Source organism: Thermobia domestica, chromosome 2 (genome assembly GCF_964235325.1).
Source record: "Thermobia domestica chromosome 2, izTheDome1.hap1.1, whole genome shotgun sequence".
NCBI lineage: Eukaryota > Metazoa > Arthropoda > Insecta > Zygentoma > Lepismatidae > Thermobia > Thermobia domestica.
In genome coordinates, this window is record NC_137455.1 from 293,411,644 (window position 1) to 293,438,503 (window position 26,860).

The 26,860-nt window shown below is 33.9% G+C and overlaps 1 protein-coding gene across 2 annotated transcripts in view; it reads right to left on the reverse strand.

Annotated features, from left to right (window-relative positions):
• LOC145678581 (aminopeptidase N-like) overlaps positions 1 to 26,860 on the reverse strand; it is a 151,818-nt gene that overhangs the window by 112,223 nt on the left and 12,735 nt on the right. For both annotated transcript variants that reach the window (XM_081748896.1, XM_081748897.1), the window contains exon 2: positions 22,730 to 22,901. The gene's annotated coding sequence lies outside the window, so the exon portion shown is untranslated. The remainder of the gene's footprint in view (positions 1 to 22,729; positions 22,902 to 26,860) is intronic.

The following is a 26,860-nucleotide window of genomic DNA, read 5'->3' on the forward strand; positions in this document are numbered from 1 at the left end:
ATTAAAAAATAAATGAAAATAAAAAAATACACCTGCGACATTAATGGGTCAAAGCACATATTGAATTCAGTTTGAAATTTAAAGGCATCTGAGGAAAAAAGTACAAGGAGATTGTAGACAAAATTTTCCAAGACAACGCCCCTTTTTTGTACCTCAAAAATTTACTGCTGGGTATGCTCTGTGATGCCAGAGAAGAGATTCGTAAAAAAGGAATGCAACAAAATTTTGGAATCACGAAAGCAGGAAAATCCCCAAACCAGAATCGGACAATTTGAGTTTCCGGAAGTGAAATTCCAGGCCTCCGATGTCATCTACTGGAATCAACGTACCATTACTTCTCCTCTTTACTGCAAAGAATGTTTGATGAAGACTTTGTTAACGCAGTAAAGAGCGGTGACCTCTCCTGCGTTGAAATTCCCTCCCATAGTCAGGCTGTTGAACGATACGTACAGATCGTGTTCGAATCTGCTGCCTAGAATGTGTAGTTGAAATAAGAGAAGGTTTCATGACTAAACTGGAGGCTCGAAAAATAATGCTACTGTTCGAATCCAAAGCTGAATTTAGATTAGTAACACAGGAATAAATCGTACTCACAGTAGTTGTGGGTGTGCACGGGGAGATTCTCATTGCAGCCGTCTTCACGCCAGAGAGTCCCGGGCAACGGATACATCGAACTATGTCTAGCTAAGAACTGCAAAATTATTTCTATGATCTACATCAAGTCACGAATACAAAATACTTGCTCCAGTTTATGTAGAGAACAAAAGGAAACACATTAGGATGTTTGGAGGCCAATTTAGATTTATATACAGAGTCTATGTAAAGACCACAAAGTTTTATTTAAAAATAATCAAAATTGCGAAATTTCAAGATCGATGCAAAACATAAAGATACAGTTTTAGTTTTAAAACGGTATTTTACAGGTGTTGCTTTAGTATAATGGGAACTTTAGGCCAAATAGCTATTCGATCGGAGAAAATTTTCTTTCTTCGGCTCACCCTAGTATCCATATTATTTATAAAGATTCTTATGCAGTTCTATATACATATACAATTGCAACTTTATAATCAACAATCTCTAGTGTGCAACTTTCAAAATGTTTTTCTACATTTAAGTATTGAAGCCTAGTGGAGATTCAACATATATAATTCAGAGCAAACTAATTGCGACTTGATTTTGCATGTTTGCAGATTCTATGAGATCAGTTAATTTTCTTCCCATGAACCTCTTACAAATAAAGAATATACTGATGATGCTTACAGTTTACGTTTTACAGTGATTTATTTCATGTGATTTGTGGTAATCTATAATTTTAAGCTAATAATGTCATAGTATAATTTCATAACAACATGGTGGAAAGTCTTAAATTAAGTAAACGAAGTTCAAGCCTAACTACTTCATTTATTAAAGATGCTTATCAAATGTATCTACTATGGATATACAATCAGAAACAATTAATCATAATATTGTAAAACCAATATCTGTAAAAATGACAGTATTACAGAAGATAAGACAGCGAATTTTCACAATATTACTGCACCTTTGGATTCAAATCCTTCATTTTACAATCGCTATAATGATGAACTTGTAGCACTTTACTATGTGTTCTTAAAATCTAATAAAGACGATTTGGGAACAAAAACATCTAGGACCTTATGCCAAGTCGTTTTGAAGCGTGATTAGTGCCATACTAAAGAGTTTGACTAACATATGTTTCCTGCAATAGTAAGACCTTTAGTATGACGCTAATCATACGCCAAAACGACTCTGCCTAAGGCCCCTAATGTCTATAAGCAGGAAATTATACCTAGCAGATATAGAAGGAATAACTAACCTTAAAACAATTAGTAAAATTTAATAAAATATATTTTCTCAATAGAAAATCAGCAAATGCATAAATACCAATTGAAAAACTATTACAAGAAATTGACAGCGATGTTCCCATTGTTTCAATTAAGCGTATGTATCGGATAAACGAGGGCAAGAAAATACCCACACCTATTGTCACATTTAATTCGCAACGTCTTCCAGAGCATATCAAAATATTTTATTTCATATTATAGTTGAGACATACATACCAGTGATATGGACACACAATCACATACCAATTCTCAATGCATTAATAATACTAAATATTTACACTGCGGAAGGGACATGAGACTGATTTTCGGGGTTGTCCAGATAGAGCTACACAGCGAAAAATTCTGACCGTAATGGCCCAGCACCGTATATCTTTCAATGAAGCAAACGTGCAAGTTGGTAAAATTGACTAACCAAAGCAACAAATGGGAATCATATAGTAACTCTTTAAACACAACGGAAACAGGTATTCCTAAATCTCAAAGTAGAACAGTAAGTCCTTTAAATACAATTCGCATTTCTAATTCAGCCTCTCTTTTAGCCAATAGAAAAAAAAAAAAAAAAAGATTCAAACAGATCACGAATCACCTCCCTGGAAAAGGAGGAAGAATATAAACAACAAAGATTTTGATTTCCATTTTCCTAGTACAAGTTCTTTAGTAAGACTATCCATGGCTTTGGATTGATTATTTTAACAAAAGAAACACTGACCAAAGCTTAAAACACACTTTATTTTAAATTATAATAACGGTTTCGGATATCTAACATATCCTTCTTCAGACAATATCGAAAGTAAATGAAAATACAGACATATATAAGTCATTGTTATGACGAAGTTTGAATTCTTTAACAGTCATATATATAGTCATTGTTATTAAAACATTTAAATTCTTTTAACAGACATATATATAGTTATTGTTGTACTTTTTTTTTTTCTTTCTCCTATTTGCTGAGGCCTTCAGCCAATACCGTAAATCTTCTTGTTCACTTTCCAACTATCACGCTCCGCCATTTTTGTTTCTTATAAAGGCCTTTTTTATTTTCTTCTTGTCTATGCTATCCAAACTTCTTTGCCATATTTCATTAATAAGTAATAGACTGTTGTAGAGAGAACTACTGGGAGCCACTAGAGAAGGAGTTGAAGGAGATTTGTGAAAGCATAAGAGAAGGATAAGAATTGTGCAGAGTGAAGAACACAGAAGAAGCCAAGGAAGTGTTAAGGAGAGTGGATCTTAGTGGAGGCAGAAAACTTTTGTTTAGTCTTGATGTTAAGGCTATGTTCCCGAGCCTTAGTAGAGAAACAATAATAAGTGTCATAGAGGAAGAAATGGGAAGTAAAAGTATAAAAGGGTGGACAAAAGAGAAGGTGGTTAAGGCTTTGAAGGTAATATGGGAAAACAGTTATTGTATAATAGGGGAGAAAGTGGTAAAAATAAGAAAAGGAATTAGTATAGGTTCGAGGCTGAGCCCAGTACTGGCAGAAATAATTATGAACAAATGGGAGAAAAAGGTGAAAGAAGGGGGTAAGAACTTGATCATATTTTGTAGGTATATGGATGACTGTCTAGGCTTGTGGAAAGGGACTAGGAGACAATTAGAGAACTTCAAAGATGGTGTGGAAGATAAAGAAAAAGGTATAAGCTTGGACATGGAGTTGGAAGAAAATGGAAGAATAAACTTTTTAGACTTGATCATAATAAAACCAGGAGAAAGACTGGTTACGAGGTGGTACCAGAAAGAGTGCTCAGCGGGGGTGTACTGCCATGAGAGGAGCGACGTGGATAGGAGTACAAAGAGAAATTTCATAACAAACATGATAAGAAGAATAGAAATGCTGGAGGACGAAAGGAAGGAAGGAAGGAGAGCATACAGAAATTCTACAGACAGTTAGACAAGAACGGTTACAGCAAGGAGAAGTTAGAGAAGGAAGAAGAACGCAGTAAGAGGAAGAGAGGGAGAAAGAATGAAGAGGATGAGAGTGGAAAATGGCATGGTATAGTAAGTATGGGAGAAGAAACGGAGAAACTGAAGAATTTATTGACGAATGGAGGGGTCAGAACTTATAGAAAGAGTGGAGAAAACTTATTAAGATCAATAAAGAAGAAGAATAGAAAATGAACTAAAAAGATTAACGAAGAGGAAGAAGGAATCATCTACAGGGTATGGTGTGAGGACTGCGATATGTCATATATAGGAGAGACAGGAAAGAGAGTGAAAGAAAGATTAAAACAACATGAAGATGATGTTAGGAGGAAGAAAGATACCAATGCCATATATCAACATGTTAAGGAGACGAATCACGGAATTAATTGGGATAAGACGAAAGTATTGGAGATGGAGAAAAGAATGATAATAAGGAAGTGGAAAGAAGCAGATTGGATAAAGAAGGTAGGAAGAGATAAACTGATGAACTGGACAGGAGGCTTACTTATTAATGAAGTATGGCGAGGAAGTTTGGATAGCATAGACAAGAAGAAAATTAAAAAAGGCCCTTATAAGAAAAAAAAATGACGAAACGTGATAGTTGGAAAGTGAACAAGACGACTTACGGGATTGGCTGAAAGCCTCAGCAAATAGGAGAAAGAAAAAAAAAAGTACAACAATAACTATATATATGTCTGTTAAAAGAATTAAAATGTTTTGATAACAATAACTATATATATGACTGTTAAAGAATTCAAACTTTGTCATAACAATGACTATATACATGTCTGTATTTTCATTTATTTTCGACATTGTCTGAAGAAGGATATGCTAGATATCCGAAACCGTTATTATAATTTAAAATAAAGTGTGTTTTAAGCTTTGGTCAATGTTTCTTTTGTTAAAATACAAGTTCTTGTAATACAAATGGAGCTTTTGTGCCTGATCAAGACACTCAAACTATCAACTTTACAAAAGTGTCTTCAAATATTAAACCGCTCTCCATTTAGGATCGGAAAAAAATACAAAATGGTAATAAACAAGAGGATTATTCAATTTCGGAGCAATCTCCACAACAAAAAGATTCAACAATAAATCATTGAAGCACTTCTCAACCTCAAGTTCTTCCGACTAGGGGAGTTAATGTTACAGATATAAACAGCGACATAATCAATTCAAAACGAAAAAAAAAAAAAAAAACTGAAATTAAAAATTTATTAAGCAGCATATTAATCTCTCTAAATTGTAATGTGACACCTGAACGCATCGAGCAACTATCTAAATCATTTTATTTATTATACACTTCGATACATAGTAGCAGGCCGAATATGTAAAAACGCAGTAGGGTAACTGTCCCAATAATTGACAATATAAGAACAGTGTTTGACAAATTGCAAGTTTCTTCACCCTTTAAATGAGCCTGGCTTACTGATCTCTCGTAGAGGTACGAAGGCATCCTTCCTTCATCTATATAGACCATCATAAAAATAATAGACTAATAATTATTATTTTTTACAATATGTATACGAAAAGTTGATCATTGTACCAGTAATTGACACCAAGATTTGTGAGATTCACCAGTAATTGACACCTTGTGACCCAGTAATTGACATCTAATATCTTATTCTAATGAACCATAATATTTTCTACCAACTTATCAAGCTGATTTATAAGTTTCCACCTGGATAAACATGTTTATTTCTTTCGCTAATATAGCTATTATAGTACTATTTTGCACTGTCCATCGATTTTCTGTTTTCTTTGGAGAACTACTACTTAGAGGCAAATATTAACAGTGGTGTGGGATTAACAACACTGCAAAGGAAGAAAAGGTGGCAGCATTTGCTTGTACCTAGTCCCGCAGTCTTGTTGCGTCGGAAAAAAGACGACAGTGTCAATTACTGGTACACTGTCAATTATTGGGACAGTTACCCTATATGGGAACAAACCTAACTATTAAATTTCTATTCTATAATTTCAACCGTTTTCATTTAGTGAAAAGAAAACGAAGTTCATTTAGTGAAAAGTTGAAATTCAGAGGACTTGGAACTTATTACTCAATACTTAACAGATACTATCATTACAACTTATCCAAAACAACAACTTTAACAAAAGAGGAATAACTGGGAATTGAACATAATCAGTATTTTACTTAAACACTTACTTCAGAATAATAGTCACTGAAGCAATTATACAGACTATAACAATATAACATAATCACCACCTACTCTCAGTGATTCCATTCAACAACTATAAGTGTACAGAACTTATCTAACTTTATGCTATTAATAAATTTTATTTACAGAAATAGGAAGAAGGCTGCAGGAACTTATAGTTCGAGCCTATGAAGAAGGCATTCTACTGGAGGCCGAGATGGAAATGGAAATCTAGTGCATTCTTTAGTTTTTAGAGTCATTTTAGCGTATACACAAGCTGCTTCTTTACCTCTATTACCTCTGTAGTACTCTGCCTTTAGCTGAAAATGCGGAATGGTTCGATATTCTAAGCAACCTGACTGCATTCATTATTCTGTGACACGGATTAAACTTACAATAACATAAAATTAATAATATTTCAATAATAATAATAATAATAATAATAATAATAATAATAATAATAATAATAATAATAATAATAATAATAAAATTACGAATTACAATTTATTATATTAGTGTAGTATTGATTTAATAACGATAATTTTTATTATATGATTGACTTTCTAAAATCAGTTTTTAAAATTTGTTTGTATATCAAGCTAGCGCACGGTTAGGTTCCCATTTGTTGGGAGTATTGTTGTAAAATTTCCAAGAATTTTGAACTGCCGAAAAAAAAAAAACTTTTTTTTTCGGAAAGACTGGAAAATTTAGCAAAAAAAAAAAAAAAAAAAAGAAAAAAGTTTAACCTGTATATCATTTCAGATCTATGGGACTCAGTTACTGGTCATTCATTACTACAGTAATCTCCGAAACTATAGAAAGTAAAACCTGCCAATACAGCAATTAATTTTACAGCAATAATCTCCTTGTATCCAGGACATGAATTTGTCAGATTCAACTTCTAAGGGGGCTTAAAGGTATTTCTGGCATTCTCCAGATCTCCAAAAATATTAGGAGTGAATGAAAATGAATAATTTTGACGTATATAATGCCTCTCACAGTGCGTTAGCAAAAACAATGAACTTAAAGTTATAATAAGTAATCAAGTTTCAAGTGAAAAGCAAATAGTTAGACTCTAAGCTTTAAATAATTTTAATATAGTTGCTTGTATGTACGTTAGAACAAAAATCGGGCCTAAGTGTGAACTCCTCCCCTGGCAGCAACAAATGTACGGTAGATACGTCACTGTATGCAACAGGAACAGGATATTACATAAAATTTCGTAATCAAATTTAATTTTGTAACGACTGTGTACGGACGAACTCTTAAAATAATAATTAAAAACTGAATTTTTTTGTATTTTCCTGACCTTGAAAAAAAACATTAAAAAAATTGATTTTCACCTTTTTTAGATTCTTTAGAACACTAGCTGAGATTCAAGCAAGACAAGAGGAAAAAAGTATGACGCTCGAAAATAACCGCAGCTTTAATTTTAAAAAAAAAATCAATGGGTATATTGATATCACAAAGAACGTCAAGTACGTACTGTATGTTGTTTTCTACCTTAGAACAACCTTTCCTTTCCTTCTATTAACTTACAATTGCTTACTGTGGGATTCGAACCGTTGCGACTGCGAGATGAGAATATAATCGTTTGTCCACGTGTCCGATCATCCTTTGTGTGTATGTGAACTTTCTTTGAAATGAGATCCGACCCACATGCCCTCTTATCGGGAATAATATTAACACACTGAAAGTATCAACATTAAGGATTAAGCCACGAGTGTACTCTTTCCACTTGTTGGAACTTTGTTTTACTCCAAACTTGTAATATTTGTTAATAGAAGTAATTAAACATAAAGATTCTGGATGTCAAACTTCTTTGGAGAACTCAACTTTCCCTGGTATACTAAATACCGGTATCTAATATTATTGTTAAAAAGTTAAAAGGAGCAGAAATTTCCCAATAGAGATTAGATGGAATGTGAGGTATATAATCCACATTTTACTGTCTATATAGTATTTTCGTGGTTGAGAATTCTCAAAGACAGCGTCGATCTGCTCGTTCCATACATATGTTTAATGTCGAATGTATGAAACCGGCAACTATCAAGATCAGTCGTTACACAGTGAAGCCTCTAAATAACGGACATCGATTAGAGATGAGCAAAACCGATTTTTATAAACCGGAAACCGGTTTCTAGAAAAACCGAAACCCAAAAACTGACATTTCGGTTTTCTTCAAAAACCGGTTCCGATTTTTTCAAAACCGGTTCGGTTTTCACCGAAACTGGTTTTGGTGAAAACTTTTGGAAAATACATAGAACTATTTCTATGCAAACGGAATTGTTTCCGGACAACAACGAAACACTATTCTGCTCTGAAATAGAATCAATTTTGAAAAAAAAGGAAGGGGTTTTGAAGAAAACTGAAACCGGATCCGGTGAAAAACCGAACCGGTTTTGGAGAAAACCGATAACCGGTTTCGGTGAAAAACCGAACCGGTTTCGGTAAACAGTTTTTTTAATTTTCAAAAACCTGTTTCGGTTTTCCTAAAAACCGAAAAACCGATTTTTGTGTCCACCACTAACATCGATAGGACAAGACTGATGAGGTATACGTTCCAGAGAAGTTTCACAAATTTGGATTATTCACAGTTCATACGGTCATTGGATTGATTTTAGGATTCAGATTTCTGGGCTTTCGGCATCTATGGCCATATTAGCCCGTCACGTATGAGGGATGACGTCCCTCGGGCGATCACAATACCCGGGAAAAGGAAAGAAAGAAAGGATGGGGGAAGGAAGGAATTGGTCTGGGGCCTATGTTAGTTACCATCTCGGTATTTGCCTGGTGTGAATGAGGAAATCCTTTTTCAGGATGGCTGGCCTGAAAAAGCTTTTTACACTTTTGCGACCGAGTGCCCCCCCTTCGGAATCGAACACGGGACCGCTTGCACCGAAGGCGAGAGCGTTAGCGACTAAGTTACGCGGGGCCACGGTCATTGGATTGTATACACACTAAATACAAGATCAAGTGTTTATATGAGGGTTGCGGGGAAAGATGCAAGCCCTAAAGGGAAAAAAAATGAAATGAAATTTTTAAGTTTTACGTCCCACGGTTATGCCGGTTAGGCTAAAGGAGACGGTGATAATGACAAATGAGTGAAATGAAGAAAGTGGGAGGAAACGGGAGAACCCCGAGAAAACCCACGAGTTCGGTGTTTGTCCACCACAAAGTCCACACGAGCAGGAATCGAACCAGGGACCCCAAGCACCGGAGGTGAACGCTATACCACTGAGCCACCGCCCCCCCTAAGGGAAAGAAGTACTTGCAATATTTAGTGATTTGCCAGTCCATTGAATAATAACAAAGATATTTTAACGGGGAAGGGATTCCCCTTGTCTACTGTACTGCATCGAAAATCTGTTTTCTAATTGGACAAAGTATTTTCTGAGCTTAAATACGTATGAACTAAGAACAATTTCCCAATCCGCTATGAAGGAGTTACTAAAGCGTTGGAGGAAGATTGCCCGTATCCTATCTAAGAGCGTCCGTAAAAAGGAAGGTTTTATCCTGTAATAATACATACGTTTTTTCCGGAACAAAAAATCTGTCCGCATTATATAAGTAAGGTCTGTTAAGGGAAGTTTCACTGTATAACTTCGCGCAGCGTGTCCTGGTAGAGCGAACCTGTCTGCTTCCTCGAACAAATTCTAGTAGCCCAGATCTACATAAATTTCTATACCCAGCTCACTATCTTTGTGGATGGAAGATTTTTTTCTGCTAGCGGAAAGTGATATTTCAATAATAAATATTACCAATTTATAGTTTAAGACTCTCTGCTTACTGGTAAATTTAGAGCTAAATATCTTTTAGTTTTTGTTCAGTGAAAAAAAAAAAGAAGTTTATCATGCTTCTAAGCAGCGAAGTGAAAACATTTCTAAAGCAAATTGGAAAATTATCATTAACGAATTTAATCCGGACCCCTTTCCTTAAAGAATAACAAAGAAAACACTTACGGGAAACTCACTCGTTCTCTATCACGAAAAATACCTAAGATAATCGTGTTTCAATAAGCAAAGCAAGAAACTGCATCTTAATCTAAGACTGTTTTCCACGTTTATTAAAATAAGGTTTTCCACTCATTTGGCGAGCATGAATTCCCTGAATTTTCAAGGGTTTTCCAGCTCAGGATTTACAAATTTCCAGGTCTCTATATGTGTCTTCTAAACATGTCTGAGTGCTTTGAGAATAGGTAGTACAGTGCTCAGAAGAAAACTAATTGATTTCCATAAAAATAATACAAATGAGGTCTTATTAGATTGTATACATATTGGATTACCGTCACCATAGAGTTAAAAGGAAGTTTATTGCATACTAAACATATGTGTGTATGGTAAAGTGATCACAAGAGCGATTTGAACAACTCGGGATACAAATTCACGTTTCTTGATGCTAAACCTGTCGTGTGTCATTTCATTTAAAAAAAAATCCAACAGAGATCATGACAGCGTACTTACGTTCGATAATTGTCCATATTCACACACCACTAACACTAAGCAGGGTCCGTCGATTCACACTGGACGAATATCGCAGAGTACCACTGAAGGCTGGATGTAAACATGGTTGAGAATGCGATTATGAATATGATGATCTGGTAAGATTTTCTAAGGTTTATATAGTTGTTTCTTACACTTTCATTTTCTATTTGTTTCTTCTGTTTATGGAACCGAAAAATAGGATTGTTTATGAAAATGGTATATTTTCACCTTTGCCAAGCCATTTAGTGTTCGATTTCTTTCTTTTTCTTTCACCATATTATTAGAAAGATGTTTTTCTAAACTTTATTTTAAAATGTTTCACTGTCACTTGTTATTGTCTGTTTTATTCCTGTCCGAAGGATTAGGTAAGTACTTGAGTTTTTACATCTCAAAATAAGGAATGTCTCAATATAAAAAAGCAACTATATTTTCCTTGACCTCATCTGCTATGTAAGTATATACATATATATTGTGTATGTAGGGACTTCGTAAAACTAATTTATTTTATAAAATATTCCCTACCAAACAGCACAGTAAGACAAAAAGAAAAATGGGTTCTGAAAAGTAAAAATTCCTTGAGTTTTCCATTTTTTTTTCTTTCTACGAGATTCCCCGACTTTTCCAAGCTTTTCACAAGTAGGCTGAATTCTCTGTCTATCAGGTTTTCCATATTTTCCAGGTGAGTGGGAACCCTGTAAAAGCAACGTATATTATATCACTGTGTTTTTTACTGTGAAGTCCAATGTTAAAAATAACAAAATAGAAACTTCACACTGTGACTATTCTTTGCGATTTTCGAATTTCTTTCTATAACCATGTCGACCTTGTTATTATAAACAATTTTATGCTTTTTGTAGAAAAAAATCTGTATATATATCCTGAGCCCATCAATTGAACTTTCGTCTTGTACTTGCTAGCCAATTAATAGACAGATATTCATCCAGGAAAAGAAGGGTTGCACAGCTAGCTTTCTTACTACAGAACGCAAAGTGCCTCAAAACGTTCGTCCTGTTGGTGTTGGAGGTTCTAAGAGAATGCTCACTTGTCGTCGATGCAGAAAATGTAGCACAAGGGGAACTGAAAAGTAAACACCTTACTTGTAGTTTGTGTTCCTTTCTGTACTGATCTCTGTTTTCGCAATTCTCATTGACGTAAGATATTTTTAGTTCTCTTCTACCATTGTAATATTACGTTTTCATAGTGGACGTTTCATTTTATTTTTCTAACAGACTATGTTAAAGCTATTGCTTTCGAACTTTATAGTACTGTACAGTATTATTTACAATTATTTTTACGGTTTTGTTCTTTTCGCTGTTGTTGTATTGTGCGGATAGCTCACTGTTCTCGACACCCGCTAATGGATGACGTTTGTGTATGGTATTAAGTAAATATAGATATTTATTTTTGATACATATATTTTCTTTTGAAATAAACTTAAATATTAATAGTGTTTTTTTAAAGAACTTAATAATCAGATTATTTTGTAATCTTTTGTTCTAATTAATAATTGCGTAACTAACGAGAGCAACCGAGTAGCTTAAAACCAAACAATCAGGGCGAGCTAGGATTCAGCGGCGATAAACGCTTGATCGATTTGAACTAAAAAGATGTTTTGCCCACAAATTCCCTTCATAATAATGGAATTATTTGACGGCAAGATCATATTATAAATTTGTTGGATTAGTTCGGCAGTGTGGTAGGAGAAGGAATTGTGAAAAATAAAAGTATATATATCTTTTGCAACGTTTTGTTAATTCTCCATTCCACACGTTCTGCGTAGTGAATAAAAGATTCATCCATTTTCTTCTAAAAGATAAAATTGCTACAGAAAAATGGATTTTTCACGATCATTTAGAAGTAAAAGTCGTCTGTAATCTGGTCAGCGATTATAAGGTAATATTTTCATTTTTATTTTGACCTCCAAAAAATTTAATAATAATAATAATAAATACGCAACATGGATACGCTCTATTGCGTCATGCTGCTGCTTGCATGAACTTTGTTTTATTTTTCCTTGGATTTTTTGCAACTGGAAGCAGTAAACAGGATTATTCTTTGGAGTTCTATAAGATATAAATTTCGCCGACGAAAATATTGTTTTACAAGAAATCTTTCAAACGTTTCATTAAATTTATTTATAATCAGTAAAATTAGTGGCAATTAATCGTTCTTCATTAGCAAGTCATAATTATTTTGTTGTGCATTAGCTTGTGCGTGGATTTATTTTTAAGGACCATAGTTACTTGTAAAAAGTAGGAAGTTCTTTTGTCTTAAAACTCTAGTTTAGAATGTATGATTCGTTTATTTATGTCGCCCGGTATAGTCGTACAATGTAGTTAATTGGTCCGCATAACATATGTAAGTCTTCTCATTTATATATGACTAATCCCGAAATACTTTGGGAAAGTACGCAGTGGAATGGATGGGAGAAGGAGGTGAAATCTCGTTCCCTGATACGTATGCACTACGCATGAAAATTGTTTTTCGTTAATATAAACAATAGCATAGAGAAAAGGAGAACAAATTCGGCTAGAAAGGTGTTATCGGCGTACATACTTCAGAATCCCACTTGATTATTTCTATTAAAAGGAAAAGTTTGATTTTTTTTTTAATCAACTGCCACTTTCAAATTTATTGAGGAAAAACTCCAGTTTTATTTGTGTTAAAGTTTTCAGATTATGTCTTTACAGCTTTTCTTGCAAAACAAACTACAAAAATCACTAGTATTTTGGTTGTTTTATTCACTATTATTGTAGAACTTCAAAATATGGCGTGCTTTTAAATTCCATTTGGCTTTGGTAGCATTAACATTTTGCGAACATAAGAAAGATGTCTCTATCTTCGAACCTGTACATATAATAACTTCTTGATATGTAATTAATGTGGTATAAAATTGTAGTACTTCTCTTATTATTGTTACGTCTATCACTACCATACGCCATGCACAGTTCACACAACTTTTAATATTTGCGTTTAACTTTCATACAACGTAGATGGCGCTCACTGAAAACTAGTTTCCTACGAGGCTGTCAGTTTTGTGAATGTATTTCGACTATTCATTTTGTGTTTATTTTATTTTATATGAGTTTAAAGTGTTCAGCTATAATTAACAAGAAATTATTTCTAAAAACTAAAACAATACATTTACTTAGAAACAGTTTCTCCGTAACAGTAATTTTACTCGGAAAGAGTCTGCGCCTCGTACAATACTTTGTACGAAGTACAAAAAGAAGGATAACATTGGAAAATGGAAACTTACAGTGGTAAGTGTATATTGTAGTGACTATGAGAAAAGGCATAAAAGGAAAGTGCACAAGAAATCGAAAAAAAAAAAAAAAAAAAAAGATTGGAAACTTCGCATCACCTCTGTAACGTGTGTTTGGGCCTGCTGTAAGCGTATGTGCTGAACATGGGGTTTGTTTGAATTGTTATAAAATGTACCGGAATGTAACAAATTGTACTGTAGAAACAAATAGCAACAGTTATATCCTACTGTCCACCTCCAGATGAAGTACAAGTACTGAACCAGAGTTTACAAATGTTCGACGGGAATTTGTCACCACTGAAACCTCCTACGAAGATCAGAAGTGATAGAAGATATCATTACGAAAAAGAAAAGGTAGGTGAAATAGACGAGGTCGTATGCAAGAGTTTCTCTGCAACTATTTCTTCATAATATAATGTGCCTGGTTATGGTGGTTGTAATTTTGGAGATATTCACAATAAATCCGACAAATATTCCCTTTGTGATGAATGGATCTGCCTAAACTTAGTAATCAAGGTAGAAAAAAATCATGATATTTTTAAAATCATTTTTGTTGATTTTTTTTTATGTAAATCGATTTTGATTTAAATCACACCTTCTCTTCGTGTAATACAAGTCGCGAACTGAAGAAAAAAAAATTAGAAATTAGTATTAAATATTAATTATGCCATTTAAGTGAAAGTATTAAGGTTGAATTTTGAATTAATCTTCAATCATTAACCTATTTCAATCCCAAACGATGTTGCTTTAGCTTTAAGGAAAAAGTACAGCAATGTTTATCAACATGACACTTTCTTCTCACAAAACTACTGATATTTGGAAGAAGCATATTTTAAAAAAATCAGAACTAGCTTCCGACACGAAATACATACAAAATACATAAATTTCGCCTAAAATTATAAAATAAAAAAAAAATTTCGTCTTAAATGTCCATGGTGATTTCCCCGTTGGAATAATTAATGATTTAAAAACCCTGTGTTACGAAAAGAAGAAAACAAGATTCCCCCGTTACCCATTCGAAACGGAATTTTCCCTGATCATCCTCTGCATGACACTCGTTTTCATACTGTGCTGTACATACATTTTAGTATTATTGTTATGATTATTATCTTCCATAATCGAAATAAAAGAACAGAAGCGGGAATTTTTAATTTCCTCTTTAAGTTAATTCATTTTAGAATCTGATTTAAATCAACGATTTTTATTTTAAAACTCAAGTGATTTAAATCTTGATTGCAGTCGTGATTTAAATCAGACTGATTTAAATCAATCCACCCTGTTAGTAATCAAATTAAAATATAAAAAGACAAAAATAAACCCCAAAACACTGCTTACTAATTTATATCTAAGTTATGCACAAGTAATATATACAAATATATGAATATAAAAAGGATCAAATAGTGAACCTTTATGTTACGAGTTAATAACATTATTGACAGATAGATACCAAAATTATGATTACTTACGTAAGCTATTTATAAATAATATGCATAAATATATGAACATATTAAAAATTGAGATAATAGCATTTTATATTGATAGTTAAGGTAATGATATGCATATAAAGTTTAGATATTAATACACTAAAACAAACTAAAAATGAAATAAAATGATTAGTTATTGTTGACTACTTGAAGATTAAAATACAACGTAATTAGACAAAGTATAGATTAAATAAAACTTCCAATACATTGATATAATGCAGTTAGATTTCAACATATTAAAATAAATCTAGATACGAGAAATATACAGTATCCACTAATGGCTTAATTAACTTCTATCAAACCAAGAATAAGCAAAGTTACAGGCATAGTTGAACAGAATTGCATTAGAACACAAAATTAGTAAAATCGAAATTAAAAATCAAGAAATACTTGAAATATAGTAAGCATGGAATTTCTTTTACTACCCAGAATGCATAGGAAGTTATGATCTAACTTAAACAAAAAATACACTCTGTATATAAATTTGCGAAAACATTTGAATATTATTATTATTACTATTATTTGCAAAAATACATATTTACAGAGAGATACGAATCAGGAAAGAAAACGGACAGACATATTACCTACTCAACACATTTCACTTTCTCAAATCAAAAAATGGGAAGGGAAACTATCCAGGTGTCAATGGACACACAAAACACACTTTTATTATAATGATGGACCGCTGGTCCGCACTCCTAAGATAAACATAATGAACATTTTTACGTCCAGTAAATATAATTGGAAATCTTCAAACCTTTTAGCTTAGCAAAGTAACATCAATAACCTAAAATATGTATACAAAAAGAAATAACATTTTTCCAATAGAAATGTGATAAGCATAGCTAACAGGAACGTATCCTTTTTCAATTACTCTGCTAATTACGTATTATTCTGCTAATAATATTCATGAGGAGCTACGCGTTGTGAAAATTCGTCAGTATACGCGGCCAGATTCAAATACCGAATTTTATTGGCAGCTATCAACATGGCATGGACATTACAGAACTTGATACTTCGCAAAACATCTACAACTGAAGTACACTGTATAATAGATAAATTCACAAAAGTTGCTGTCAAATAAGGCAAGGCAATAAACTTATCGATCAAAGGTAGTAACACTATTATCCTAGCTACCAGTCCACCAGACGGTATAGCAAATATTAGATCATAAGGAAGATCAGGATGAAATTCAGTTAAATGTGAGATAAAATGAAGTGTCATATTACGTGTACCGTAATAGGAAGTTTCATGGTCACGAAAAAAAGGAATTTTCTGTTAAAAATATCTCTGTGGACCCCTCTCCCTGTTTTAAGGCAGAGATCTGAAACAAATCTGAAAAATACTGAGGGGTGCACTGAGTAAATGTGCAAAATTTCAATCTTGTAGGTGCAAAAGTAAGCCCGCGGAAAATAATATTCCCCAAATACCCCAGATTCCCGTATAAAACAAGATCTCAGATAACAGTTTCCTGAGACATCCCAATTTATCCTAAGAGCATAGTACGTACATCATTTTCTTCAGAATAGAACAGCCTTTGAAACGGTACCATTCATATGTCTCCATCTGAGGCGGGAAAATCACGAAAAAAGCTATGTTTTTGTTAAAAATATTCTTTTTTTAAAAACATTTTTGCCCCTCTGGACCCCACTGTTTCCACACAGAGATCTGAAAATTATTAAGGGGTGCACTGAACGAGTGTGCAAAATTTCAGTCTTCTGAGTGCAAGATATAACCCGCCCAATAATAATAATAATAATACACATAACAAAAAATATCATCTTTTTAAATTTGACGTCATCACACACTATACCTCAACGCAGAAAGGCGTGAAAGCACATGTAACGTGTTCTAGAATGCCTCCAGTCTTGAAGAAAACGAAGTAAAAAAATCTTACTGGTACTTTTTAAATCGAATAATGAAGATTCTACCCTATCACCTAAAAATATAATATAATTTAAATATAATAATTTAATTATGTAATTTAAAAGGTTAAGCATTAAGGAAAAAGTACAGCAACGTTTATCAAAATGACACTTTTTTCACAAAAGTTACTTATATTTGGCAGGGGCCTATTTTTAAAAACTCAGAACTAGCTTGCAGCATGAAATACATAAATTTCGCCAAAAGTTATAAAACAAAAAACAAAAATGGAGAGGGGATAGGACCCCTCTAAATACACCCTATTATCTAGGAACAAACAAACAGACTCGTACAAAAAAGAATTCTCGTCTTAAATGTCGATAGTGATTTCCCCGTTGGAATAGTTAAGATCTTAAAACCCAAACCCAATGTTACGAAAAGAAGAAAGCAGGATTGCTCCGTTATCTGTTCAAAACGGGATTTTCCCTAATCATCCTCTGCATGACGTTTGTTTTCATACTATACTGTACATTTGAGTCTCATTGTATTATGATTATTAATTTCCATAATCGAAATAACAAAACAGAAACGGAATTTTACTTATTTTCACTTTAAATTAATTTATTTCGGAATTCGATTTAAATCAACGATTTTTATTTAAAAAATCAAGTGATTTAAATCTTGATTTAAATCAGTCCACCCTGGTACCCTCTGTTTGACTTCAATTTCAAGTTTGGGATGGCCCACGTTTTTATACAAAAAATCGGTCACATGATTTGAGCGTAGTCTATTAGGGCCCCTTCTTGAATTCCAATATGACCGCTCTGTCGCACTGTACGTTTTGCATTTATGTCCACTTTGTCGCAAAATGTCGCTTTCAACGAAAAATTTGCACCTGAACAAAATTGAAGGAAATTAAGTTTACGCAAATGCTTTCCGATTTCAGTTCAAACAAATCTGCAGTATACATTCCTATCGTGTGTTGAAGGCGTCTACAGAATGACTAAAAATATTCAGCTGTCGTTGCCAGACAAATTTAAAAATATCTTCATTTGGATAAGAGCTTTCCACTTCTCAAAAGAAATCATGACCTGTCTCGGTCATTAGCTTCTGGGTAGTAGTGTAGAAAATGTATTTTTTTGAGACTGAAACGTTTGAACCACACGTTGTGAAGAGTGGAACGCACTATTTACATGGTTGAGAGGATTCAGCATTTTATCTGAAGCAATGCTGCGTTTACAGTGGTTACCATTTCTTGTACACAGAAATACAACAATAAGTAAAGAGCTGGTAGCATCAGTTGCTCTACTAAATTTATGTGTTGATAGCAAATGCGTAAGTGAAAAGCAGAAAAACGTGTATTCCGCAAACGATTAGTTGTCTTCTTATGATGAATCCTTCATATATTTGTGGATAATGGTGAGCAGAATAGTGACATATTCAAATACTGGCATCAGTTTGTGTCTTATCTTTATCCAGTGTTACGAAACTTAACTCGTGCACTCAGGGAAGCTATTCGTTGACACAGTAACCAAAGCATTCTCCTTGTCGTTTGCGTTTGATAAAATCAACTATTCCCGGTAATTTTCTTTATGAGATCATACTAAGTAAGGAGTACGATCATCCTACAAGTTTGGCTATGGAGTGAAGGATGACTTAAAAAAAAAAAAATCCATAGATTTAGGTGCGTATAATATGAGTACTTTGAAAGAACAGCATATATATATGAAACTCTCTCCCCCTTATTCTTAAATAGACAGTAGAGTGAAATACTGATATTAAAAGGTTACAACGAAAAAGTATAAGTACTCTTTCTTTTCTAGCGTGAGAAAACACATTACCAATATTTCATTAAATTTCTTCAGCTATAAATTATCATCTTATCTGTCAATAATTGCGCGAAATTCTTTAAACATATTTTAAAAGTTTACGCTTATTCACAATATTCCTAACCAAATAGAAACGAAAAATCCCATGTACCTCTTTGTGAACAAGCGGCTAGTGTGCATTTACGGGTTCGATTCGCGGTGGAGAGTACTGTATTTTGATCTAGAGTTAAGGTGTAGATATCACGTTGGCGCAAATTAAAAATCTTAAATGAACTAAAGCAAACTAATCAATCAGTCAAAATAAATAAATAAATAAATAAATAAAATAAAATAAATAAAATAAAATAAATAAATAAATAAATAAAATAAATAAATAAATAAAATAAATAAATAAAATTAAATTAAAAAAGCTACGAACATACACTATTACAATGATGTTGATGCGACTGAAATGTCCAACTGACATGTGTCACTTTCAAAGGTGAAGAAGCTGAAAACTACAATATCACGCTAGTCACCAGTCTCAGGCTAAAGCTACACATCCTAAAGCTTAAAATTATTCCATTTGTATGTCGCTATCTTGGAGATCATGTGCTTCCTACACGTTTAAATCGTGTTCTACACAACATGCCTTTTTTTTTTTTTTTAATTTGATTTGAATATCTGCCATTTTATGGCTGTTTACTATATGCCAATTACGTATTTAGTTGGCAGCAATATCAGATGAGTCATCTGTTTTGTAAGATTAGACATGGTACTTTAATAATAAAGGGAAAATAGATGTCCTTGTAAGCATAGATCCGAGGGACATAGGGATCTAACTTCATTTTTTTCGGACTTATACTCTGGAAGGCATCGAAATTTTTGTGAGCAGTAGTTTACATGAATGCACCATGGACTAGTTTAGGTTTTTGTCACCTTATCTGCATGGAGGGGTAGGGGGTGACAAGTAAAAATGATCGAATACGACCAATATTAGTGTGCAACTTAGATTCTCGATGGCCCAGTATACAGTTTTCCGATTAATCGTGCCATTTAATTTTAGCTGTGCCTCATAACACCACACTAGAACTATCAGCTGATGGCTTTTCTTATTAAATAAACCGATTTCACATGAAATGAATCAAATCACATCTAAAACAACATCTTGTCAAAAGCGCGAAATTTGCCCAACAGCTCCTAGCTGTTGATTTTTCCCGTGCAATATGAAGAATGTCGTGAATGTTGGGTTTTGATTACTATACATTGATGCCACACCGTAGAAGAAAGAAATTATTATAAAAAAGGAGTTGGTTTCTACATTTTAACAAGACAAAACAAGCGACCCTGACGCTTAATTAGTGAAATGCACATGAAATACTTATTTCGATTCAGATTGTTTCAATAAAATGAAATAATTTTTAAAAATAGACAAACCTACAAATGGCAGTTACTGAGAAAAATAACATTGACGCCCTTACCTGAGAAACAATATTGATCATACGCTTGTGCTCGTAGTTATATTATTTCAGTATGGTATGATATTGTGAATAAATGCTATATTACTATTTCTCATTGTTATTTTATTCCGGCGAAGTATCTGGTGCACTTTAGATGAAACAAGTTGTTCGCTGATGGACGCCTTAAGAGCTGTCCGATAACCACTATCACTAATAACATGAAGGAAATCAACTTACTGCTTAGAATAAGAATTCAATGTTCATCATCCAGATACTTCAACAGATCAACTTTCAAAGAAATGTTCATTAACAAAAACTCTATTTCTATAATCAGCTCTTAAGTTATCGTCGGATACTTACATAAGCATCGTCGAAAAGAAATGGTTAAACACTCTAATACGAGGTACAGCTAGAAAAAAAACCTGGATTGATTTAGCTACTGATAAACAACGTGTACATGAAGGTAAAGCAATGCATGATTCTATAGCACGATACCCTGCCTTCTGAATGACAGACTGCCCTGGATGCAGGTCGATCAGTTTTGCTGTGGTCTTTGTACAAAGCGGAACGTACGTCTGTGCTCCGTCGGAAAAATGCTGTGTTAAAATGGAACAGCGTGCTAATGTGAAGTTTCTGTGCACGCTGCGAAAATACGCAACAGAAACGTACGATATGTTAAAATCAGTGTATGGAGATTATTGCTTATCACGTACACAAATGTTTGAGTGGTTTAAACGTTTTAAAGAGGGACGGGAAATTATCACAGATGACACGCTCCAGGACGACCTTTTACGTCGAGAACAGAAACGAACATTCAAAAAGTGAGTGATGATTCGGAAAGATAGTCGATTGAGCTTTAGAGCTGTTGCTCATATCATAGGAATAGACAAAGAAAGTGTTCGTCAAATTTTACATGAGAATTTGAACATAAGTAAAGTGTCTTCACAATTGGTGCCAAGAAACCTGACAATGGAACAGAAGGAAGCTCGAGTGAATATTTGTACTGACATTTTGAGAAATATTGAAAAGGATCCTACATTCTTAGCAAAAGTGAATACGTGTGATGAATCGTGGTTTTTCACGTACCATTCTGAAACAAAGCGTCAATCAATGCATTGGAAGAGCCCGAATTCTCCACGCCAGAAGAAAGCTCGAATGAGCAAATCGAAATTCAAAGCCATGATGATTGTTTCTTTCGACATCCGTGGGATCGTATACATTCATTGAGAACCCGAGGGTCAAACTGTAAACCAACATTATTATCTTGATGTTTTGACAACCCTTCATGAGCGAGTAAGAAGACGACGACCTGATTTGTGGCAAACGAAGTCATGAATTCTGCACCAAGACAATTCTCCTGTCCATACGGCCTATCAATTGAGACATTTTTGGCTAAACATGGCATTCCAGTGTTAGATCACCCGCCATATTCGCCGGATCTTGCTCCGTGTGACTTTTTCTTATTCCCCTCTGTGAAGTCAGCCCTGAAAGGAGCCAGATTTTAGACATAGCTGTGTAGAAGCTGTGAAAAGAAAAGTGTTGATGTCATGAACAATATTTTAAAAAATGGCTGGCAACACTGTTTCCAACAATGGAAGAATCGTATGGAACGATATAAGGATCGTGAAGGGGAGTACTTTGAAGATGATAAGAGTTCCCATTGCGCAAAATGTCCAATAAAAGATTTTGTAGCATCAGTCCGGTTTTTTTCTAGCCATACCTCGTATATTAAAAGTACATTTGGCTGCCGTGCTGTGAAACGAGCTGTTGACTGTAATCCAACCATCCTGCCAACTGAAGACAAGTGACGCTTCACTAATTCGCAGTTAAAAAAAAAAAAAAAAATCTTTGGATTGGCCGAATTGCTGAAGTGACCGAAGCAACGTCATCACTTTTTGTTTAAATACAGCTCACAAAATCATGAGAATGATGAAAAACGCAATTCTCAGCAACTAAGAACATTAGGGGCACTATGTTTTAGAAATTGCAAATTACGTAATTATTTGTACACTTGGTGTTTGACTGGATGTCAGAGTTTACACACTTACGGAAAAATGTCTAATTGTTGCAAAAACTGGGAATGCACTATGTGAGCCAAAACCCTAAAAATCTTGGTTGGCATTAGCGTTAACACTGCCATTTTGCAAACAAAATTATCATCATCTTCCATCTGTGCAACGAACCATTCACAAACCTGAATTTTTCTGTCTGGGTTGCCCTTATTCAATGCTTATAAGCGCTGTGAATTGTAAGTTTTTCCTTATACTCTCTGCAAAACACGACTTATGCTAGTCCTACTCACTCCTGTTTCACTTGAACATTGTTGTGTTGATTTCTCTCGTGAGTGAGTGTATGTGTGTGTGTGAATGCGTCTAACACTACGGTGACAGTATTTTCAAAAAGCTAAAAATGGGATGCTTACTTACTGGTTACTTAAGACTGGATTTTAGCGTCCCTTTCAGCACCGATGATATACGACACATGGGTTCACAGTTGGAGGTGGAATCCGAATCACCATAACTCTACTTAAAACGTCAAGGCTTTCCCGACAGGAATCTAAACCGGAATCCTACGCACCAAAGGAGCGCGCGCTAGCCACTACAAGAGGGAGAACAAGCAAAATAAATAAATAAAATAAATGTTCAGTAAAAGTTATTTTGAAATAAGTTAATGATTTCACAGTAATACTAGTACAAAATGAAAACATGAAACAGTTTGTTATCTAACCGGAAACATAATAAAGCAGTGTTGCATAATCAAAATATAATTTATAGCGTTTGCTAGTAACCAAATATCTGTGCCAAAATACTGTCAATAGCTCATTTGTTATTGGAATTATTTATTTATGTTGGTTGCTCTAACAAACTTACTTCAAGTTTCTATTACATTCAATAAGCCAGGCTTACTAAGTAACTATAAAAGTCACTACAACTATCCTTCCTAAAATTGAAACAGGTGAGCAAAACACATTTAATGTTTCTAGAAATGAACCTGGTCCTCTCATCTGTCCACTGTGAAGATCTAACACTGGACACTCAAATCTATAGTGGCATTGTGTTACTGTAGGTGCGCTAATATTTTGAACTAACAGTTGTTTACTGATCAGTTAAATTGTACTAAAGCAAATTAATCAAGATTACGCACGATGTAATTAGGAATCGAACAAAATGTGTTATTCTTTGTCAAAAAAATCGCGACGATGGTCACCCCATCAACACATAAACAGATGGCGCTTCACTTGTAGCTCTGCAAGGCCAGCCTGCTCTTCCCTTATGCATATCCACCACTGTTTCTTCCCTTTCAAATAGTGATGTGAGGTGGAAAATTTTCCATTTCGGAAAATTTTCCGCTATATTTTTCCGGAAAATTTTCCGTTCTAAAAAAAATATCAGCAATCAAGTAACAATTCCTCAGCAATCATAAAATTGATTGAATTCATGTACAGAAATATAAAAAAAAGTGAAAGATCGTTTAAAGAATCTGAAAATTTTCATGGCTCAGACAATTTTCAGTACTATGTAGGAACAAGTTAAACAATTTTTCATGAATCGAAATATTTTCTGTCTTATATGGAAAAATTGAAGAACTTTTTATGAGTCGGAAAATTTTCATCACGATGTAGAAACAAATGGAAAAAAACTTTTCATAAGTCGGACAATTTTGGATATTATGTATAGTGATGTTAGGTGGAAAATTTTTCACTATATTTAACTGCACATTCAGCTACAAAATTGAATTTCTGTAAAGGAAAGTTAGTCAACAACAAATTATAATTTTCCAATTAGCTTTCGGGAACCGGAAAATTTTCTAATATTTCAAGTTGGGAAGTAAAATTTTACACAGTGTTTCTCTCTCTCTCTTCATCTGCGAGCTCTTTCGTTGCTAAGCGGTTAGCATACGCGCCTTTGGCATGGAAGACCTGGCTTCGATTTCCAGCGGGGTTAATCAGTTGGTCCCGTCTTATATATTCTCGCTCCTGAAAGGGACGTTAAACTCAAAATCAAATCAATTCCTCTCTGTGTGTGTGTATGCAAAGTGCAGAGAACATGAGTTCGTAGAGTACAAATATCCAATTCTATTATTTAAAATTTCAATTTATTAAAAGTCATGAATGTTTTCCGATTCATAAAAGCATGCTCCACTTAATCCTACTCGCTGTTTAGCCGTAAAATTTATTGGTAATAAATATTGTCTTAAAAAGTTTCATGAAGTGAAAATCTAACGATTCTTCATTTCAAGAATGTTTCACAAACTTCAATGCGTTCTTCCCTCAGAATCTACCTGTGATCTTACAATATTAGATTTCGTCAGTTTAATACGCATAAGACGGTTTCCTCATAGCTTTACTACTTTTATAGATTTACATTCTGCAACATTTATAAATAAGTAGATATATATATATATATATAGAGAGAGAGAGAGAAACACTATGTAAGTTTTACTTCCCAACTTGAAATATTAGAAAATTTTCTGGTTCCCGAAATCTAATTGGAAAATTATAATTTGTTGCTGTCTAATTTTCCTCTACAAGAATTGTATATCTCAACGTGCAGTTAAATATAGTGGAAAAATTTCCACCTAACGTCACTATACATAATATCCAAAACTGTCCGGATTATAAAAAGTGTTTTCACTTGTTTCTACATCGTGATGAAAATTTTCCGATTCATGAAAATTCCTTATATTAGTTTCTACAGAGCAATAAAACTTTCCGATTCACAAAAAGTTGTTTTACTTTTTGCTTCAAAATGATGAAAATTTTCCGACTCATAAAAAGTTCTTGAATTTTTCCATACAAAACACAAAATATTTCAATTTATGAAACATAGTTTCACTTGTTCCTACATAGTACTGAAAATTGTCTGAGCCATGAACATTTTCAGATTCTTTAAACGATCTTTCAATTTTTAACATTTCTATACATAAATTCAATCAATTTTATGAATACTAAGGAATTGTTACTTGATCACTGATATTTGTTAACGGAAAATTTTCCGGAAAAATATAAAAGAAAATTTTCCACCCCGCATCAGAGCTAAACAACGATGTAGGAATAAGTGGAATATGTTTCTATGAATCGGAAAATTTTCCGTTTCAAAATTTTCCGGAAAATTTTCATCGCTGTACAGGACAGACAGTTCTTCGATTCATGAAAAATTGTTTCACTTGTTCCTACATAGTACTGAAAATTGTCTGAGCCATGAAAATTTTCAGATTCTTTAAACGATCTTTCACTTCTTAACATTTCTCTACATGATTTCAATCAATTTTATGAATACTGAGGAACTGTTATTTGATCACTGATATTTGTTAACAACGGAAAATTTTCCGGAAAAATATAGAAGAAAATTTTCCATCTCACATCACAGCTAAACAACGATGCAGGAATAAGTGGAGTATGTTTTAATGAATCGGAAAATTTTCATCACTGTACAGGACAGACAATTCTTCGATTCATGAAAAATTGTTTCACTTGTTCCTACATAGTACTGAAAATTGTCTGAGCCATGAAAATTTTCAGATTTTTTAAACGATCTTTCACTTCTTAACATTTCCCTACATGATTTCAATCAATTTTATGAATACTGAGGAACTGTTATTTGATCACTGATATTTGTTAAGAACGGAAAATTTTCCGGAAAAGTATATAAGAAAATTTTCCATCTCACATCAGCTATACAACGATGTAGGAATAAGTGGAGTATGTTTTTATGAATCGGAAAATTTTCATCACTGCTTTCAAACTTATCGTGCAAGTGAACAACGCTTACGCGTAATTGTGGTTTAGTTCCATATTATTGCCTCCATTGTCGCTACACTTCTTCCAATTCCATTTCAGATAGCTTTTTTGCTGTTTAAATTATAGTTGTAGTTGTGCCATCGCTACACTTTCTCAACTGAATGGATCACATCGATTAACACTGACGCTGTTGCTAAACAGTAGTACTACTAGTTGAGCCCGTAGCCAACGCAAATTAAAGTGTTTTCAAAATGTGTATTGAGACATCTTCCTGCAGTACTTCTAAGGAATCTAGCATTTTCTAATGCAAGAGTGTATACCACTAACAGAGTTTACGATTACCAGTTGAAAGTTTGAGCTCTTGGTAGTCCTGCACTTTAGCGCCGTGAATTAAAATCTAGTGATTTCAGGGTTGCCACATACTGCAACACATTAATAATGAAACTTGCGAACCAAGAATAAGTCATCAACATCTTTTCATAAAGAAAAATATGTTGCCAGTGAAATAAGAACTGAAGGTTTCCTGCTGTCGTGATGACCAGCCAGTCACAATTAAGCCCATATACTGACACTGATTGGACGTCGGCATTGACCAAATTCCGCCATCTTCCTACCAGCACCTAGATAATAAAGGTTTTTGTTTTTGGTCTCTCATACCTTATCCTGAAGACAAGAACAATGTCAGTTCTCGAAACGTTGAACGACCTAGATTCACTTGGCTAATTGCCCAAGAAACAGCTATGTTCATGTTGCTAGTGCTCAAAACTAAAAATTTAGCGTTCAATCTGCAGACATCTGCTCGAATAGATGCCTAAAT